Source organism: Hemitrygon akajei, chromosome 21 (assembly GCF_048418815.1).
Source record: "Hemitrygon akajei chromosome 21, sHemAka1.3, whole genome shotgun sequence".
Classification (NCBI taxonomy): Eukaryota; Metazoa; Chordata; class Chondrichthyes; order Myliobatiformes; family Dasyatidae; genus Hemitrygon; species Hemitrygon akajei.
Window position 1 is genome coordinate 27275077 of NC_133144.1, and position 22214 is coordinate 27297290.

Consider the following 22214-nt stretch of genomic DNA (forward strand, 5'->3'; position numbering starts at 1 on the left):
TTCTTTTTTATTTTTATTTTCGTGCTACTTTCTTAATTTATCAATTATATATATATATATATTTGCTATAATTCACAGTTCTTCTCTCTATTACCATGTATTGCTTGGTCCTGCTACTGCAATGACAACAAATTTCACAAGATATGCCAGTGATATTAAACCTGATTCTGAATCTGACAAGTTAGAGATAATAAATCTAATTGATTTCAATTCTCCGTTACCTTTCTTTCTTCCCTCTATCATTTTTCCCCTCTGTAATTTACGACAAGCTGCTTTTTATTTTTGGCAAATGTAAGTCCTTAAGTTTTTCTTTGGGTACCTGTCTTGTTAGTGGAATTGGTGGATATAGGTACAACTGCAACAGTTTGGATAGGTACACGGATGAGAGGGTGATGGAGGCTAGGTGGGATTAGGTAGAAGATCCAAGTCGGCATGGACTGGATGGGCCAAAGGGCCTGTTCTTGTGCTGTAGACTCGATGACCTTTTGAGTGCAAGTTCCACTCCAAAGAGTTAAGAGCAAGTTCTCAACTGCTGCAGTACTGAGGCAGTATTGCACAGTATGAAGTATAAGGTTTCAAATGCAAAGTTAAACTATCTAAGATAGATGCAATAGATTCCACTCAATCAACCTGGAGCAGGGAAATAATGTCGGGTATTCCGTCTCAATCTCAGATTTACTTCACAGACAGAATCATTTCATTATCATAGTTCAGCTGGGCATTCCCAAATGGTTGTTTGTGATCCTTTCTAGATTACAATAATTTACAACAAGGGCATCATCACAGTAGCATAGTGGTTAGTTTAACACCTTACAGCAATCATCTGTAAGATCAGGGTTCAATTCTGTAAGGAGTTTGTATATTCTCTCTGTGACCTCATCAATTTCCTTTGGGTGCTCCTGTTTCTAAAAACAAAAGGGTTTGGGTTAGTGAGTTTTGAGCATGCTATGTTGGTGCTCGAAGAGAGGCCCAGCAAAATCTTTGCCGATTTAATTTGATTCAAATGACCTATTTCACTGCTGATATACATGTGACAAATAAAGCTAATCAACCAATCAGTGAAGATACTTCAAAAATATATCAATGACACTCATGCACTTTGGGACATATTGAAAGAGACATAAAAGCAATTTCAAGTCTTTCTGTTAAACAAGCTAGATTGTGCTGCTTAACCAGCTCAATTTACTCCTCCTGGTTATTTCCTAATGTCCTCTTATTCCATCCTGCAACTTTTTAAATACTATTCTAGATCATTCTTGAGGTTTGTCAATCAAAACCAAAACCTCTCAGAAACATTTCATAAAGGCACAGCATCGTTCTCGGTGGATTTTTGCAATATTGCACTGGATTTTAATTGATGTACCACACGCTGCTCATCAAAAGTGCTGTGCTTGTTATGCTGCCAGATTTTTATGGCATTAATCAGTTCTGTTCTTTTGTATATTCCTGCCCCACATTCGTCTGAGCTTGAATATTACTGTCATGCAAAGCACCGTTGAGTTCATATGCAAAGTATGGACAACTTACAATTGGGTTCAGCATCAAGTTGTATACGTTGTAAACACTGAAGACTGAAGAGTGATCCACGGAGGAATAGTATTAACTATCCCTGGCCTCTGAACATCACGTTCAAGTCATGCTGTTGTATCATTAGATGATCAAATTTAGTTAGATCTCTAAAAGCTTTATCTCATCTCCAGCAAAGGTATGAGCTGCTTCCTTTTCAACTTTGGCCAAAAGTACAGGATTTAGAGCGTTAAGGGAAGGAACATTTACATCCATCATGTTGTTGAGAGTGGTTCCTTGTCCATTTGTCTCTCCCCACTGATCTCCCCCCGGCACTTATCCTTGTAAGCAGAACAGGTGCTTCACCTACCCCTACACCTTCTCTCTCACCACCATTCCTTTCAAACATTCCTTTCAGCTGAGGTGTCACTCCACCTGTGAAGTCTGTTGGCACCATCGACTATATCCGGTGCTCCTGGTAATGCCTCCTGTAAATCAGTGTGATCTGGTGTAGATTGGCTGACTACCTCACCGAGCACATTCGCTTCGTCCACCAGAAAAAGCAGGATCTCCTAGTGGCCACCCATTTTAATTCCACTTCCCATTCCCATTCCAACATGGCCTCCTCTAGTAGCGTGATGAAGCTACTCTCAGGTTGGAGGAGCAACACCTTATATTCCATCTGGGCAACCGCCAACCTGATGGCATGAACATTGATTTTTCAGACATCCGGTAATGCCCCCCACCCCCCCCTTCACCATTCCCCTTTCTCACCTTATCTCCTTACCTGCCCATCACCTCCATCTGGTACTCCTCCCTATTTTCATACTTCCATGGTCTTCCCCCCTCTCCTATCAGATTCCCCCCTCTCCAGCTCTGTATTGTTTTCACCAATCAACTCCCTAGCTCTTTAATGCACTCCAGCCCCTCCCAGTTTCACCTATCACCTTGTATTTCTTCCTCCCCTCCCCCCACCTGCTAACTCTGACTCCTCATCTTTTTTCCTCCAGTCCTGCTGAAGGGTCTCAGCCTGAAGCGGCAACTGTACTCTTTTCCACAGGTGCTGCCTGGCCTGCTGAGTTCCTCCAGCATTTTGTGTGTGTTGCTTCAATTTCCAGCATCTGCAGATTTTCTCTTTTTTAAATTCATAGCCTTATCTTTTAGCACATGTTAAAAATAATCACTTAAAATAATCAGGTTGCAAAAGGTTTCTTTTGACACATTAACTGATTATTTTTAATGCACATTAAAGATAATTAGTTAAACTAAATACAACAAGTTCTAAAACTACTACTTCCCTTCAAACAACTGGCTCCTGAACCAACTGGCACAACCCTAGTCACAAACACAAGAAATTCTACAAATGCCGGAAATCCAGAGTAAAACACACAAAATGCTCAAGGAACTCAAGAGTTCTGGCAGTATCCATGGAGAGGAATAAAGAGTAGAATTTTTGGGCCGAGACCTTTCATCAAAATTAATGATGAAGTCCTCATGAAGGGTCTGGGTGCGAAACTTTGAATTTTTAGTCCTCTTCATTGACACTGCCTGTCCTGCTGAGTTCCTCCAGCATTTTGTGTGGGTTAAACAGTAAAAACATTTTGATTGGCACAAAAGGAGTCAGGATGGGCACTTTGTGGATCTGATGCTGTGTGTCTGTGATTCTACTGTAATCAAGTTCTTCTTTGCATCTCTCTGTACAGGTACTTGTGCATTTGACAATAAACTCAACTTTGACATCAACTTGACTTTGATTAGACTTCCAGAGAACTATATTAGCTGCAAAGAAGAGATCATGTAATGAAGCAAAAAGGATTATGAGGGGTGAATGATAAGTTTGTGGCCTAAGGTAGAAGGAGATGATTTATTAACTTCAAACTTTCTGCATAATCACTCAAAGAGCTGACTTGCATGTGCATGTAACTAGAGCTGTATAATTCATCTCCTTCTACCTTAGGCCACGAACTTATCAATCACCCCTGCTGTGGACACTTTCTGAAGGTCCAAGATCCGTATGCTCCACGGCCGCTGGACTAAGTGTGTAAATGTAGGAGGGGACTATGTTGAAAAATAAATGTGCTAGGTTTTCTAAAATTGACTCCTCCTATATTAGGCCACAAACTTATCAATCACCCCTCGTACATCCCATCAAAGTTGGCACCTCTGCTTCCACACCTTAAAAGCAGGAAGAAATCAGACAGTTTGATGCTCTTTTACCTCAGCCCTGAGACCAGGGAGACTAGAGAGGGAGAATTGCTTTGGCCACTCTCACCACCTCCTACTCCTTAGCCTTCAGGAACCTCACTTTAGACATATCCAGTCAAATTGAGAAACTCTCCATGTGTGGAATTCTTAACAGTACCTCTTGCCTCAAAAAACAGGCTTGTTTTCCTTCTGTTGTATCAATAACGCGTCATGATAGAGACAGAAAGAAAATAGCATATTAAAAGCGATGCTATCTTACTGTACATTCAAGCCCACCCTTTGGGATAGTTATATTAACTAATTGGTTATTGATCTCAGGCTAATGAGCTGCAGTCTCCTAGCCTTAGTTTGTCCTGGTATGGGGAAACTGTTCTATGTACCAATGACTGCTTGCTAATGCTTCATGGTTACCCTCATTGAGAGATGTTTTCCTATAAGTGAAATGAAGGAATAGAATGATTGGTACATCTACTGAGGTATTACAAAGCAGTTTAGAGGTCTTTAAAGTAGTGTAGATATTGCTGTAATGTTGGAAATACATATTCTATTTTCACTTTATCAGGTACATGAGAATCTAATTAGGCTCGTTAATCCGATTATCTAATCAGCCAATCATGTGGCTTTATTTCAATGCATACAAACATGCAGACATGGTCAAAAAGTTTAGTTTTGCTCTGACCAAACATCAGAATGGGGGGAAAAATGTGATCTAACTGACTTTGACTATGGAATGATTGTTGATTCCTGACAGGGTGGTTTGAGTATCTCAGAAATTGCTGATCTCCTGGGATTTTCACACACAACTGTTTCTGGAGTTACAGAGAGTGGTGGGAAAGACAAAAAAAAAAATCCAGTGAACAGCAATTCTGTTGATGCAAACACTTTCTTAATCAGAGAAGTCAGTGGGGAATGTCCAGACTGGTTCAAACTGACAGCAAGCGACAGTACCTCAGATTAACCACAAATTAGAGTGGTGTGCAGAGGGGCATCTCCGAGTGCACAACATATCAATCCTTCAAGTGGATGGGCTACATCAGCAGAACACCATACAGGCTCAGCTTCTGCACCTGGTAAAGTGGCCACTGAGTGCATGTGATGTTGACTGGGTGGAAATAAACACTAGCCTGCTCACAGAATTATGGTCCTTTACATCACATTCAAGGGGGGCAAGCAAGGACAATGTCAACATCCCAGTGATAGTATAGGCCAATGTCAATTCATCTGGGGAACATCAGACTGAAGTGTAACCCTTTTAGCAACGATACTGCTCCTCAAACAATATCCAGTTCCCCAAAACAAGGTAACAAAGACTCAGTGAACATCTTAAACATCCATACTCCCATCATTCCACAGATATGCAGTAGAGAACATCTTAACAAGCTGCATCACTACATGGTACAGAAACAGCACTGTGGCAGACAGGAAGGCTCTGCAATGGGTAGTCAGAACTGCCCAATGCATCACCAGCACCAGCCTACCCACCAAAAGGGAAATATATTACAGAATGGTGCTGGAAGAGGGACAGTAACATCATGACGAATCTCACCCACGCTGTTCTTGGACTGCTTGTCCCATTCCCATCAGGGAAGAGGCGACGTAGCATCCACACCAGGACCACCAGACTCAAAAACAGTTACTTTCCTCAAACAGTAAGGCTGATTATCACTTCCACCCACTAACCCACCCCTCCATATGCCCCACCACCACTACTTTATCATTTCCTGTCAGGCACCTTATGTATAGACAACACACACAAAATGCTGGTGGAACACAGCAGGCTAGGCAGCATCTATAGGGAGAAGCGCTGTCGACGTTTCGGGCTGAGACCCTTCGTCAGGACTAACTGAAAGGAAGGATAGTAAGAGATTTGAAAGTAGTGGGGGGGAGGGGGAAATGTGATATGATAGGAGAAGACCGGAGGGGGTGGGGTGAAGCTAAGAGCTGGAAAGGTGATTGGTGAAAGTGATACAGAGCTGGAGAAGAGAAAGGATCATGGGACGGGAGGCCTCGGGAGAAAGAAAGGAGGAGGGGGGGAGCACCAGAGGGAGATGGAGAACAGGCAGGGTAATGGGCAGAGAGAGAGAGAAAAAAAACAAACAACTAAATATGTCAGGAAATATGTGGGGGTGGTAGCTTCACCCCACCCCCTCCGGTCTTCTCCTATCATATCACATTTCCCCCTCCCCCCCACTACTTTCAAATCTCTTACTATCCTTCCTTTCAGTTAGTCCTGACGAAGGGTCTCAGCCCGAAACGTCGAAGGGGAGGAGGGGCATTAATGGAAGTCAGAGAAGTCAATGTTCATGCCATCAGGTTGGAGGCTACCCAGCCGGTATATAAGGTGTTGTTCCTCCAACCTGAGTGTGGATTCATCTTGACAGTAGAGGAGGCCATGGATAGACATATCAGAATGGGAATGGGACATGGAATTAAAATGTGTGGCCACTGGACATATCAGAATGGGAATGGGATGTGGACCTTATGTACAGAGACCCCTATGCCTAGTGTCACTTTGTGGACATACAATCACTCTGTATGTGTAAGCTATCTAATGTATATATATATATTTCTTATCATGGTCTTTATCTTATTGTTTTCATTGTACATTGGATCCAGAATGACAATTATTTGATTCTGCTTTACACTTGTGTACTGGAAATTACTTTAACTAATCTTGAATCTTGCAGCTTGAACAATTTTGAATCTTAAACACAGAAGATTCTGGACATGCTGGAAATCCAGAGCAACACAAAATCCCGAAGAATCCTGAATAAGGGTCTCAGCCCAAAATGTTGACTGTTTATTCTACTCCATCAATGCTGCCTGACCTGCTGAATTTCTCAAGCGTTTTGTTTGTTTTTCTGGGTAAATATTTTACTTATTGTTTTGATTAGTTACAACTAAACCTTAGTAACATAAGTTTTTAGTTATCTCATCTTGAAGCAAAAACCCTTCAATTTTAGTGTGTACTGTTATACGAATATGACTTCATGGTGCTGTTTACAATCAAATAAAGTCACATTAGATTGCAATCAAAGTGCCAATTCATTCCTTATTACCTTGGCAACCAGCCGAAATTATTATTTCTGCTTCAAGTCAAAAGCATCAGACACACTCTGATACAGAATGATGGAAAAAAATACTAACTAGGGATTAAGCATGTTCCTTCATAAGCCATCCGGAGAGAGTTATCACACAAGTGAAATTAAAAGGTTTCCTATTACGGGCTTTCTGGTGATTGCATTGCACTTCTGTTCCAACCCGAAAGGATGATGTCAGATTTCTTTACCAAATACCCAGGGATAGGATTAAGAGATATATAATATATTGACAATCTTGTAATGGCTTCTCCTTGCAGCGGGAATAAGCAATAAAAAGCATAATGAGCCCTTAACAGATCTTGCGTTTAATACTAGCGCTGATAAATGGCTTTATGTCTTGCGTGTATTCAGCACTGCGTCTGCTTCAGAGAAAAGAACCTTATTTTCACTTACTGTTAACCTGCAGGTATGTATAATCTTAAATTTTGAGATAATTTATTATTTATTTAGAGGTACTGCATAGAATAGGCCCTTCTGGCCCAATCAGCCGTACTGCCCAGCACCCCGCCTATTTAACCCTAGCCTAATCACAGGACAATTTGCAATGAGCTACCAGACTACAAACCAACATGTCTTTTGACTGTGTGAAGAAACTGGAGCATTCAAAGGAAACCCACACGGCCACAGGGAAAATGTACAAACTTGTTACAGAAGGAACCAAACTTGAACTCCAAACTCGGACACCTCAACCTGTAATAAACCAGAGTGGTAATTTTGTTTCCTCTAAGCTGATGTTGTAAAAGACATGAGTGCAATGTAATGACAGTCAAGGAGCTATAACTTTCATGAGTCTGATATTTCGTAAGTTATAAGTACATGTGACTTGTGACCCTCGGATTTTATAAATGTGAAGACTGCTGTCAATGGTTTCAAACTGCTCAGAATTTGCAGTCTCCACCTAGTTTTGACCTCCAGAGTTGAGCCAGCTTGAATCAGAATCAGCTTTAATATCACTGTTGTTTTCTGGCAGCAGTACAGTGCAAGACATAAAAATTAGCATTGGTTGCAAGATAAATAAGTAGCACAAAAGATGAATACCAAGGTAGTATTCATGGATTCATGGACTCTTTAGAAATCTGATGGCAGAGGAGAAGAAGCTGTTCCTGACTTTGAGTGTGGGTCTTCCAGATCTTGTACCTCCTTCTTGACGGTAGTAATGAGAAGGAGGCACCTGGAGAACTGTGTGCAGTTCTGGTCTCCTTACTTGAAGAAGGATTTACTGGCTTTGGAGGCAGTGCAGAGGCTTTGCAGGTTGATTCCAGAGATGATAGGGTTAGAATATGAGGAGAGATTGAGTCACTTGATTCCAGAGATGATTGGGTTAGAATATGAGGAGGGATTGAGTCACTTGATTCCAGAGATGATAGGGTTAGAATATGAGGAGGGATTGAGTCACTTGATTCCAGAGATGATAGGGTTAGAATATGAGGAGGGTTTGAGTCACTTGATTCCAGAGATGATAGGGTTAGAATATGAGGAGGGATTGAGTCACTTGATTCCAGAGATGATAGGGTTAGAATATGAGGAGGGATTGAGTCACTTGATTCCAGAGATGATAGGGTTAGAATATGAGGAGGGTTTGAGTCACTTGATTGTATTCACTGGAATTCAGAAGAGAGGAGATCTTATAGAAACGTATAAAATTCTGTTAGGGGTAGATAAGATAGAGACAGGAAAGTTCTTTCCACTGGTAGGTGAGACTCAAAGTAGGGGACATAGCCTCAAGATTTGGGGGAGTAGAATCAGGACGGGGATGAGGAGGAACTGCTTTTCTCAGAGAGTTCTCTGCCCAATGAACCAGCGCAGGCTACATCAGTAAGTATATTTAAGACAAGGTTGGATAGATTTTGCATAGTAGGGGAATTAAGGGTTATGGGAAAAAGGCAAGTAGGTGGAGATGAGTCCATGGCCAGATCGGTCATGATCTTTTTGAATGGCGGAGCAGGCTCAACAGGCCAAATGGGCTATTCCCGCTCCTATTTCTTATGTTCCTATGTCCCAGATGGAGTTGGATGCTGTCTTCTTGAAGAGCTGCCTCCTGAAAATGTCCTCAATGGTGGTGTGATCTCTGGGAAGCTCTGAATGTCAGTAATCATTAAAATACTGGAATCATGTATGGAGAGCAGACAAGAAATGCAACAAAGACATCTGACAGCCAAATACCCCTCACATAACATAAACAGCTATCAAAAACTTCAAATGTTTCCAAATGCTTGTAACATTCAAAACACAAATATATGATTTTTTAAAATGTTAATGTCTTAAAAATATATATTAATAATTTAAACTTAATTAAGGTCCTTACAGCAGTTTCACTCCATTCTAACGCAAGGGGAAACTGTCCCTGTGTTAGTCTGTCATAAGTTTTTTCATGCAGACTACTCAAGGGAATCATCATATCATTTGACGGAACACAGCTGGCAAAACAATTGACCACGAGGTTGGGACTTAGGTATATCGCCAAGCTGTAAACAATTACCTTGGGAACTTTTGGCAGTTCTCTGCAAAGTCCAGCCCAGTTGAATTATCCATTTAGTTGAATTATGCAAAGTGTTCACACAACAAGGTAGGGTAATACTAGAATAAACTGAAGGCTATTTTGATATTGGTATTGGTCTACTATTGTCACATAATCGACCAAGCTACACTGAAAAGCTTTGGTTGAGAATACCATCTAGAGAGATTATTCCAAACATAAGTACATCGAGGTAATACAAAGAAACAAAAAGCTCAGGCCATTGTGTTGTAGATACAGAGAAAGTGCACAGCAGATAAATAGAAAAGTGTAAGAGCCACCTTGAAGTAGATTGGGAGATCAAGAGTGCAGGATTTCATTTTTTTTTAGCATATAAAAGGTCCATTCAAAAGTCTGATAGTGGGAAAGAAGCCGTCTTTAGATTCAAGCTTTCTTCTACCAAATGGGAGGGGGGTGGAAGAGAGAACGCCTGGGGTGGGAGGGTACCTTGATTATGTTATCTGTATTCCTGAGGCAACAAGAAGTGCGGACAGGGTCAATAAAGGAGAGGTTGGTTTGCGAGATGGGCTGGGTTGCATTCAGGACCCTCTGCAGTTCCGTGTGGTTTTGGGCAGAGTAGTTGCCATACCAAGTTTTGGTGTATCCTGACAGATCAAATTTTCTTAGACTTTTGAAGAAGTAAAATTCTTTTGATACTTTGAATTAAAATGAAGCAAACTGAATGCATTCTCAGATACTGCAATGTTTATTTTAGAGATTTGATGATGGAGATCATGATTAAACCTATCTTTACAAAATGTATAAGCTCAAACAATCCTTAAAGAAGGTTCCCAAACACTGACTGTATTTTTTGTGCATTAGACTTCATGGAACTAGTAACAAAATAAATTTTTTTTGCAAAGAATAGAAATTCGACTGAATGCAGCCATGAGGCATAGCTCAGTGGAAGTTGTCAGAAGTGTTTCAGGATGTTTAATGACACCAGTTTACTGTTGTTGCTTCAAATTATCAGGGAAGGGAAATCTCATGTATTTTAATAATCAACGGTGTATGCCAGCTGGAAGATAGCAGGCCTGCCTGCATTTCCGGGGACCCATTATTGATCTCCAAAGTCAGATTGAAGCTTCTGCAAGACTGGTTCAAAGTGATGAAGTACTTCAAAACTTTAGTTGGATTAACTGAATATAATACAGACATTTGTGGCTCTACTCAACAATGGGTAGAAATTGCTACTTGCAAGATATCAGAAGTCCTCATCACCCTTGAATAATTAAGTGGCTCTTTGACAGCAACATATTTATGTCTGCCTCTGATTCTGCCAAGGAACCATCTTAATGAAAAAGTGGCTGCAAGAAAACTCACTATTAGGTTATCTTTCAAGATCTTTTCATACGTCTTTCATCCTTTTGATCTGAACTTATCTAAGGGAATATAAGTTTTCTTGGGGCACATACCAATGTTTTCTTATCCTTCAATAACTCGTGGAAGGTTTATCCAGAATGCAGAATTGTACAATCCTGATGAAGGGTCCTGCCACGAAACATAGACTGCTTTATTCGTTTCCATAGATCGGGCACCAGAGCTGCTGCATCATTGTTACGAATGGTCAGGCAGATGCTGAGATCCTCTAGCATTTTGTGCGTGTTGCTACAGAATTGTGTGCCCTAACTGAATTGCTATATTGTTATGTCAATATGTTAAAGTGGAGACATGCATGTAATTAAAACAACACACGCAAAATGCTGGTGGAACACAGCAGGCCAGGCAGCATCTATAAGGAGAAGCACTGTCGACGTTTCGGGCCGAGACCCTTCGTCAGGACTAACTGAAAGGAAAGATAGTAAGAGATTTGAAAGTAGTGGGGGGGAGGAGGAAATGCAAAATGATAGGAGAAGACCGGAGGGGGTGGGATGAAACTAAGAGCTGGAAAGGTGATTGGTGAAAAGTGATACAGAGCTGGAGAAGGGGAAGGATCATGGGACAGGAGGCCTCTGGAGAAAGAAGTAGGGGGGAAGCACCAGAGGGAGATGGAGAACAGGCAAACAACTAAATATGTCAGGGATGGGGTAAGAAGGGGGGGAGGGGCATGAACGGAAGTTAGAGAAGTCAATGTTCATGCCATCAGGTTGGAGGCTACCCAGCCGGTATATAAGATGTTGTTCCTCCAACCTGAGTTTGGATTCATTTTGACAGAAGAAGAGGCCATGGATAGACATATCAGAATGGGAATGGGACGTGGAATTAAAATGTGCGGCCACTGGGAGATCCTGCTTTCTCTGGTGGACCGAGCATAGGTGTTCAGTGAAACGGTCTCCCAGTCTGCGTCGGGTCTCACCAATATATAAAAGGCCACACCGGGAGCACCGGATGCAGTATACCACACCAGCCGACTCACAGGTGAAGTGTCGCCTCACCTGGAAGGACCGTCTGGGGCCCTGAATGGTGGTGAGGGAGGAAGTGTAAGGGCAGGTGTAGCACTTGTTCCGCTTACAAGGATAAGTGCCAGGAGGGAGATCAGTGGGAAGGGATGGTGGGGACGAATGGACAAGGGAATCGCATAGGGGGGAGGGACCGATGTGCTTGGTAGTAGGATCCCGTTGGAGGTGGTGGAAGTTATGGAGAATTATACGTTGGACCTGGAGGCTGGTGGGGTGGCAGGTGAGGACAAGGGCAACCCTATCCCGAGTGGGGTGGGGGACGGATGGGGTGAAGGCAGATGTGCAGGAAATGGGAGAAATGCGTTTGAGAGCAGAGTTGATGGTGGAAGAAGGGAAGCCCCTTTGTTTAAAAAAGGAAGATATCTCCTTCATCCTGGAATGAAAAGCCTCATCCTGAGAGCAGATGAGGCAGAGACGGAGGAATTGTGAGAAGGGGATAGCATTTTTGCAAGAGACAGGGTGGGAAGAGGAATAGTCCAGGTAGCTGTGAGAGTCTGTAGGCTTATAGTAGATATCAGTAGATAAGCCATCTCCAGAGATGGAGACAGAAAGAGCAAGAAAGGGGAGGGAGGTGTCAGAAATGGACCAGGTAAATTTGAGGGCAGGGTGAAAGTTGGAGGCAAAGTTAATGAAGTCAACCCCCTCTTTCTGCGTTCTGCAGGGATCGCTCCCTACGCGACTCCCTTGTCCACTCGTCCCCCCCATCCCTTCCCACCGATCTCCCTCCTGGCACTTATCCTTGTAAGCAGAACAAGTGCTACACCTGCTCTTACACTTTTTCCCTCACCACCAGCCAGGGCCTCAGATGGTCCTTCCAGGTGAGGTGACACTTTACCTGTGAGTCAGCTGGTGTGGTATACTGCATCCGGTGCTCCCGGTGTGGACTTTTATATATTAGGGAGACCCGACGCAGACTGGGAGAACACTTCGCTGAATACCTACACTCGGTCCGCCAGAGAAAGCAGGATCTCCCAGTGGCCACACATTTTAATTCCACGTTCCATTCCCATTCTGATATGTCTATCCATGGCCTCCTCTACTGTCAAAATGAATCCACACTCAGATTGGAGGAACAACACCTTATATACCAGCTGGGTAGCCTCCAACCTGATGAACATTGACTTCTCTAACTTCCGTTAATGCCCCTCCTCCCCTTCTTACCCCATCCCTGACATATTTAGTTGTTTGCCTGTTCTCCATCTCCCTCTGGTGCTTCCCCCCCCTTTCTTTCTCCTGAGGCCTCCCGTCCCATGATCCTCTCCCTTCTCCAGCTCTGTATCACTTTCGCCAATCACCTTTCCAGCTCTTAGCTTCATCCCACCCCCTCCGGTCTTCTCCTATCATTTCGCATTTCCCCCTCCCCCCACTACTTTCAAATCTCTTACTATCTTTCCTTTCAGTTAGTCCTGATGAAGGGTCTCGGCCCGAAATGTCAACAGTGCTTCTCCCTATGGATGCTGGCTGGCCTGCTGTGTTCCACCAGCATTTTGTGTGTGTTGTTGTTTGAATTTCCAGCATCTGCAGATTTCCTCGTACATGCATGTAATGTTGCTGCTGCTGATGGTAGGTCCTTGACGTTACATGGTAAAATATACTGTATATAAGTGCCCACCTTGTGTATTAACTACATCTTTGGATGATTATTGCGGTGGGGGAGTGGGAGGAAAGTACCTATTTGTTGCCCCAGCCTTCCTCATTTTGTGCACATCCAAGCAATAAAAAGGGGGCCCACCATCGTTTTCAGTCAGCCTGTACTTCCTATACTTTGCCTCCAGTTGTCTGCACTTCCTTCAAATTACAGAATGTGGTTCATCAGCATTATAGTAACTCATCAACTGTAGCCAAGTTAGGACCCACAATTTACTGAAACCAGAGAACATGACCATCTCAACGAGTTCCTGGCATCCTTGGGCTTATACCTTGTCTGCAACTTCAGACCAAGTCTGAAGGTTGGTATGGGCCCCAAAATTCTAAGAACTTTCTATAAGGTCACAATTGAGAGCATCCTGACTAGCTGCATCACTGCTTGGTATGAGAACTGTACTTCCCTCAGTCTCCGGACTCTGCAGAGAGTGGTACGGACAGCCCAGCACATCTGTAGATGTGAACTTCCCACTATTCAGGACATTTACAAAGACAGGTGTGTAAAAATGCCCTGAATGATCACTGGGGACCTGAGTCACCTCAACCACAAACTGTTCGAGCTGCGACTATCTGGGAAGTGGTACTGCAGCATAAAAGCCAGGACCAACAGGCTCTGGGACAGCTTCTTCCATCAGGCCATCAGACTGATTGATTCATGCTGAGGCAACTGTATTTCTATGTTATATTGACTATCCTGTTTTATATTTATTATAAATTGCGGATTGCACATTTAGACAGAGATGTAACGCAAAGATTTTTACTCCTCATGCACATGAAGGATGTAAGTAATAAAGTCAATTCAGTTCAAATATTCACATTGGTCAATTTTCAGTATATTGTGTTTGAAAACAAACAAAGCACATCAGGGGAGTAATGCATGAGAAATACATTAATCTTGCATGTCCAGAGTGGTCAGAGAGCGATTCACTCCTGGGAAATGCACCACGCATCTTGCAGGACACTATTTGAACCCTCCAGCTGTTAATCAACAACTTGAAAGAATGGGTCTTGCAGTGCAGTCTCTTCACACCACAAGGGATCCAGGTTTCGCTCTGGCTTCCCAATGCTCTCTGTGTGGTGTTGAGACTTTAACTTCCCCAATTCCTTCTGCATCCCTAGTCCATGTGACTTCCTCAATATTCAGGGAACATGGACGCTTTTCCATTAATTCAATTTAATGTCACCACGCAGATTGAAGCCTGGAGGACAATCGGAAGTCTGGAAGTGAGACCCAATAACCGGAACGTTACATCTGCTCCAAGTCCACTGGGGAGGTTGAAGCCCAACGTTTGCGAATCCATGAGTCCACTGGAGGCTGCAGGCCCAAGACAGTCTGTCCTGGGGTTGCAGGAAAGTGTGCGTAGGTGGAAAAATGGGTGAAATGGAGGAACAGGCTTGTTTTGTTGTTATTGTCTTGTTGCTTGTTGTGCTTTTGCTGTTCTGCTGAGCACTGTGGGCTTGCTATGCTAGCACCTGAATGTGAGGCGACACTTATGGGCTGCCCCCAGAACATCCTTCGGTTGTTAACAAAAATGACGGATTTCACTGTATGCTTCAATGTGCAGGTGATAAATAAACTTAAATCTGAATCTAATTCTGAATCTGAATGCATCTGTAGGTCTTAGAGTTCTTCTGTTTAATCATGGATTGTTGGTATCAATAACAAGGTCAGGATTAATGTCCACCCAGAGTTGGCATCTAAACTGTGTAGCTTGCCAAATTCTTGTAGCTAAGAGTCATCCACACTGGTGGAACAGGAGCCACAAATCGGCTGAACCAGGAAAAGGCTGATGCATCACAGTTTAGAATGACAGTTGCTCTGACCAACACCAAAAGGTAGTGCAGAGGTCCGTGAACGCAGCCCAGTCTGTCACACAAACTAACCTCTCCTCCTGTCTACACTTCCTACTGCCTTGGGAAAGCAGCCAGTGTAATCACTGACACCCCCCCCCCCCCACCCCAGTCATTCTGCCCTCGACAGAAGGTACATAACTTTGAAAGCACAAACCACCAAGCCCAAAAACAGCTTCTATCTCACTGTTAAGTCTCTCAGGTGAATTTCTGTTATGTTAAACTCTTGATCTGTCACTCTATCTCGTCATGGCTCTTACACATTACCTGTCTGCATAAAGGCACTTTTCTGTAACTGTAACACTATATTCTGCATTTATTTTCCTTTCTGTACCACTTCGATATACTTATGTGTGGAAGTTTCTGTCTGGATGGCAGGCAAACAATAGATCTTCATGTATCATAGAAACATAGAAAATAGGTGCAGGAGTAGGCCATTCAGCCCTTCGAGCCTGCACCGCCATTCAGTATGATCATGGCTGATCATCCAACTCAGAACCCTGTACCTGCTTTCTCTCCATACCCCCTGATCACTTTAGCCACAAGGGCCATATCTAACTTCCTCTTAAATATAGCCAATGAACTGGCCTCAACTGATAGATAGATAGATAGATAGATACTTTATTCATCCCCATGGGGAAATTCAACATTTTTTCCAATGTCCCATACACTTGCAGCAAAACTAATTACATACAATACTTAACTCAGTAAAAATATGATATGCATCTAAATCACTCTCTCAAAAAGCATTAATAATAGCTTTTAAAAAGTTCTTAAGTAGTTTACTTAAATACATTAAATACAATCAACCCCGGCACTTTAACATATCTTACTCCTGGCGGTTGAATTGTAAAGCCTAATGGCATTGGGGAGTATTGACCTCTTCATCCTGTCTGAGGAGCATTGCATCGATAGCAACCTGTCGCTGAAACTGCTTCTCTGTCTCTGGATGGTGCTATGTAGAGGATGTTAAGGGTTTTCCATAATTGACCGTAGCCTACTCAGCGCCCTTCACTCAGCTACCGATGTTATACTCTCCAGTACTTTGCCCACGACAGAGCCCGCCTTCCTTACCAGTTTATTAAGACGTGAGGCATCCCTCTTCTTAATGCTGCCTCCCCAACACGCCACCACAAAGAAGAGGGCGCTCTCCACAACTGACCTATAGAACATCTTCAGCATCTCACTACAGACATTGAATGACGCCAACCTTCTAAGGAAGTACAGTCGACTCTGTGCCTTCCTGCACAAGGCATCTGTGTTGGCAGTCCAGTCTAGCTTCTCGTCTAACTGTACTCCCAGATACTTGTAGGTCTTAACCTGCTCCACACATTCTCCATTAATGATCACTGGCTCCATATGAGGCCTAGATCTCCTAAAGTCCACCACCATCTCCTTGGTCTTGGTGATATTGAGACGCAGGTAGTTTGAGTTGCACCATATCACAAAGTCCTGTATCAGTTTCCTATACTCCTCCTCCTGTCCATTCCTGACACACCCCACTATGGCCGTGTCGTCAGCGAACTTCTGCACATAGCAGGACTCCGAGTTATATTGGAAGTCTGATGTGTACAGGGTGAACAGGACCGGAGAGAGCACGGTCCCCTGCGGCGCTCCTGTGCTGCTGACCACCGTGTCAGACCTACAGTCTCCCAACCGCACATACTGAGGTCTATCTGTCAAGTAGTCCACTATCCAATCCACCATGTGAGAGTCTACTCCCATCTCAGTTAGTTTGTGCCTTAAGATCTTGAACTATTTCCTGTGGCAGAGAATTCCACAGATTCACCACTCTCTGTGTGAAGAAGTTTTTCCTCATCTCGGTCCTAAAAGGCTTCCCCTTTATCCTTAAACTATGACCCCTCATTCTGGACTTCCCCAACATCAGAAACAATCTTCCTGCATCTAGCCTGTCTGATCCCTTCAGAATTTTATACGTTTCAATAAGATCCCCCCTCAATCTTCTAAATTCCAGTGAATACAAGCCTAGTCGATCCAGTCTTTCTTTATATGAAAGTCCTGCCATCCCAGGAATCAATCTGGTGAACCTTCTCTGTACTCCCTCTATGGCAAGAATGTCTTTCCTCAGATTAGGGGACCAAAACTGCACACAATATTCTAGGTGCGGTCTCACCAAGGCCTTGTACAACTGCAGTAGAACCTCCCTGCTCCTGTACTCAAATCCTTTTGCTATGAATGCCAACATACCATTTGCCTTTTTCACCACCTGCTGTACCTGGATACCCACCTTCGATGACTGGTGTACAATGACACCCAGTTCTCGTTGCATCTCCCCTCCCTAATCGGCCACCGTTCAGATAATAATCTGTTTTCCTGTTCTTGCAACCAAAGTGGATAACCTCACATTTATCCACATTAAATTGCATCTGCCATGAATTTGCCCACTCACCTAACCTAACCAAGTCACCCTGCATCCTCTCAGCATCCTCCTCACAGCTAACACCGCCGCCCAGCTTCATGTCATCCGCAAACTTGGAGATGCTGCATTTAATTCCCTCATCTAAATCATTAATATATATTGTAAACATGTATCATGATACATGTGACAACATAAAACAATTACCAATTAAAGGATTTTGTGACCTTCACAAAAACAATCACTTTGATGGTTGCATGAACCATTCCAACATCACAGCTACGATGGAACAGGAGGTAAGGAAGTCTAAAGTCCCACACCACCAGGTTCAAGAACAGCTGCTTCCCTTCAACCATTTGGTTCTTCAACCAACCAGTTAAGCCCTCATCAAACACGAGGAAATCTGCAGATGCTGGAAATTCAAACAACAACACACACAAAATGCTGGTGGAACACAGCAGGCCAGGCAGCATCTATAGGAGAAGCACTGTCGACGTTTCGGGCCGTTTTGTTTGAAACCCTCATCACTACAGTTCAACAAAGTATGACTACTTTGTGTGGCAAGGTTGAAATCTGTTCAGTTTGGTTATAGATACTGTAATTGTTCAAATATTATTTTTAAAGAGTTAAAATATATTATTTAGTGTGAATTTTATTTCATGTAGAGAAAAAAGGGATATTACTTTGAAAACATGCAAATCTGTTTAGTTGAAGATTCAGAGAATCTGTGCGCAAGGTATTCTTTTGTAGTATTGAGCACTGAATCTACCATTGACTTGTAAAGGCTTGCATTCAAACTTCAGCACGCGATTGATTGCTGATGTCTGCCAGAATGCCTGGGGCAGCGCAGTACACGTTGCATTTATTTACCATACATTAACCGATACATGAACATGACAACCTTTTTAGGTAAGGAAGGAAATACAGAAAATAATTGGCACATTCATGTTCCCTGAAAAACACTGTTAGGTATTTTTCAAAGTTTTGTATAATTCTTTGAGTTATATGTTTATTTGAAACCATGAAAAAAGTACTATTTTCGCCCACATGACCTGTACGTTTGAAGCGTTAAAGCTGCATGGAGACAGTGCCATAAGCACACGGTGTAATTGTATTGCCGATAACAGAAGATGGTAGTTTATTGGAATTGTTTGTATTATATTTTTGACAATTTAGAATTAAAGTGATTTGTTCCCATGGAATAATAGAAATGATAGTTAAACCGAAAAAAGGCCTGAATGCTAAATGAATAACAGTACAAACAGGAAAAGGATTGAACTGGATTTAATGCACATCTGATTGCTTATTGTTCTACTGTTAACTGGATCTACTGTAATTTATTGTGATTCACCAAAAAGTGACCAATGCATGAACATTACAGCATTTGTTTTCGTTTGTCTCCTCTTTTCAAGGGTACTACATTTGCACTAAAATGTACCTTTTTTTTCTTCTAATTGTGTTTTGAGTACAAAGTGTGCAACTTGTATTAATTTGTGTTTTTCTGAATATTGTTTATGTGATGCTTTGTGCCTGTGATACAGCAAGTAAGTTTTTCATTGCATTTTTGCATATGACAATGTACTCAAACTTTGACTTTGACTTTGATCTCTTAGGTAATTAAGCATAAATTTCCTCAAACTCACATCATTGATCAATATTCCAGGAATATAGATTCTGGTCCATTAAGTTAACAACCATGCAATTGCATTTGCATCTAATTTCAGCTCAAACTGTCTCATAGGAAATTGATGGCATCAGGTGCAATGTTTGTTTCTTACATAAGAGTCAAACTTTACTCTTCATTGAACCCAGAGCTGTTGTACTTTCAGAGCTCCACCCAATCTAATGGCTTCCCTTGGGATGTGAATAAAATTAACTCCAACATTATTCCATTGTCCCAGTTAGAAAGAAGGGAACAGGTAGATTTTCTTGCACCATTTTTTTTCTCCACTGATCTACTTAAATCCATGATAGATAGATATATATTCACTCAATCACAATTTCAGGTGAAATGCCTCAATGATTTTTATTGCATTTACACTCATAATGGAAGCACTAGTTAAAATAATGGTATCCTATCCATATGAATTATACTTTAAGGCCAATGCTTAAGAACTCTCCCAATAGCTAAACATAATGTAATGTAAGGAGAGTTTAGGGTAAATGGTATTGCCTTACATAAGAAGTGAGAGGCAAGGAAACTATAGATAATAAATATGTGCCTTTAAATCAAAAGATTGAAAAAGGGTAAGAAGGCATTTAAGAATAAAACACTTAAGTATTTATAAATATTGTATTGATAATCATTTCTGTGCCCCTTGAGAGGCTCATACTTGTTCAGAGACCGGGGCAATGTTTCAATCATTTCCATTTTACAAAAGTGTATTCTCACTAAAACATACTAAAAGAAACTCTATTAATTCAAACATCAGCCACATTTTGATCATTCTCCTTGCATAAACAGATGAAGTGGTCAATAATTTGAAGAGGGATATTTACCTATCTTAATTACTCCCCTTTCTCCTTCATCCTACCACCAGCTATGATAGGTCCTGCAGCCCTCCATGGCCTGCCGTGGAGCATTGGGCTTCCAGGTTTCTCAAACACCTGTATTTACTAATTGTTGTCTTAACTAGAGTCATTAATCCTTTGTGCCTTCTGTTTAATCTTGTCAAGTTAATTGTGAGTGGAATGGGTTTCTCACATTCTATGGTTATTTAAAACAAACTCTTGTTCAGTGCTGTGGAGAATCATTTGATGTGTGGTGGCAATCACCATGACAGAGTCTACTGTTCCTTTGCATCTGCGTTCAGTCCCGCCAGCAAACTGTGACACCAGCCCTTCATAATTAAAAGTAATTTGTAATATCCCCAACCAATGCCTCAACTAAAATCTGCAGAATTGAAGCAGAAATTGAACTGGAGATCTCTCTGATACCATCTAGTTCAATATAGATCAAGCAGTGTATTCAATCACCAAACCAATGGACAGACTCTGAAAGGCTTTTTATCTCATTGGAACTTTGGTGCCTGAGAAAAATTCAAAGTTAACTAGAGAAGCATGTTGATGAGGCAATGAAAGAGACTATACTATCAATCAGTCCTTCTTCTGAGAAATGGTCATGAGGTGGGGTGAAGTCAAGACACCACTAAATCTTCAGAAACAGCTCTATTTCTATCTTTGATATCTCTTCTTTTTAACTTTTCAGGGTGTGGGAGGTTCTTTTGAAGACCCTGACCTGGAGTTACACTGACTTCAGTTCTTTGCAGGAATAGGATCCCCTCTCAGGGCCTCATGACTGGCCGCTTTTTTGCAATCCCAAGGACGCAGCCTGGAAGATGAGCAGGCCTTCAGGGTTCTGGGATTTTGAGGCTCTGGAGGCGTGCTGATTCTAGGCCGGTGCCCCTGACTGAAGTGTTACGGGAGAACATGGAGCAGCGGGTTAGCTGCTGGGGGTTGTGCGTCCAGACCGCTGCGCCTCTTTGGTGCTGACTCTCTGGACACAGAGCTTTGAAGAAGCGATGCAACAGACTTTTAACTTCGTATATCAGCGAGTTGTTATGTCTCCCCTCTCACTGTGAAACTGGCACACCTCTTTTTCCCTTATTAGGAAGAGAGAGGGCTTGTGGTATTTTGACTTACTGGGTGAATGAGTGCTTTTTGGGATGCTGCAAGTCTGTGTCATTAAGGTTCTGCTGCATGCTTGAGTGCTCGGTGGAGGGTGCTGATGCTTTTTTGGGGGTGAGGGGAGTCATTGCCTTGCTACTACTTTGGAGAAGGAAGTCAGAGGATCAGAATGAGAGTGCGGCAGGAGCCATTTTGATTTTTTTCTTATTCTCATCGGAGTTAAGAGAGGCAGGACTGCGCAGGCGTGTGACTTCGGGCAGTGAAGCAGGGAAGATTTCAAAAGGGCAGAAATCCTAAATCGGGTTTCATTTGGAGAAGGAAGTCGGAGGATCAGAACAGGAGTGCAGCGCGACCCATTTTGATTTTTTCAAATTCTCATCGGAGTTAAGAGAGGCGGGACTGCGCAGGCATGTGACGTCGTGCAGTGAAGTGGGGAAGATTTAAAAAGGGCACAGCCTTATACAGCGGGCAGCGGAGAGAGCCGGGAGCAGAGTGTAGGCTTAAGGGCTTTGGCTCAACGGGCTTAGGTGGAAACGGGCGAGGGAAGGTAGGTTTAGGTTTCAGTTTTTCCTGTTATTTGAGGAAAGGGGAAGTATGAGTGTGAGGGCAGCTTGTTGTTCTCGGTGTCGGATGTGGGAGGTCCTGGAGTCTCCTAGCCTCCCAGATGTCCACAACTGCACCAGGTGCGCCGAGCTTGAGATCCTAAGGGACCGTGTTAGGGAACTGGAGCTGCAGCTCGATGACCTTCGTCTGGTCAGGGAGAGTGAGGAGTTGATAGAGAGGAGTTACAGGCAGGTCATCACACTGGGGCCATGGGAGGCAGACAAGTGGGTCACGGTTAGGATGGGGTAGGGGAAGAGTCAGGTATTAGAGAGTACCCCAGTGGCTGTACCCCTTGACAATAAGTATTCCTGTTTGAGTACTGTTGGGGGGGACAGCCTACCTGGCGGATAGCGGCAGTGGCCGTGCCTCCGGCACAGAGTCCGGCC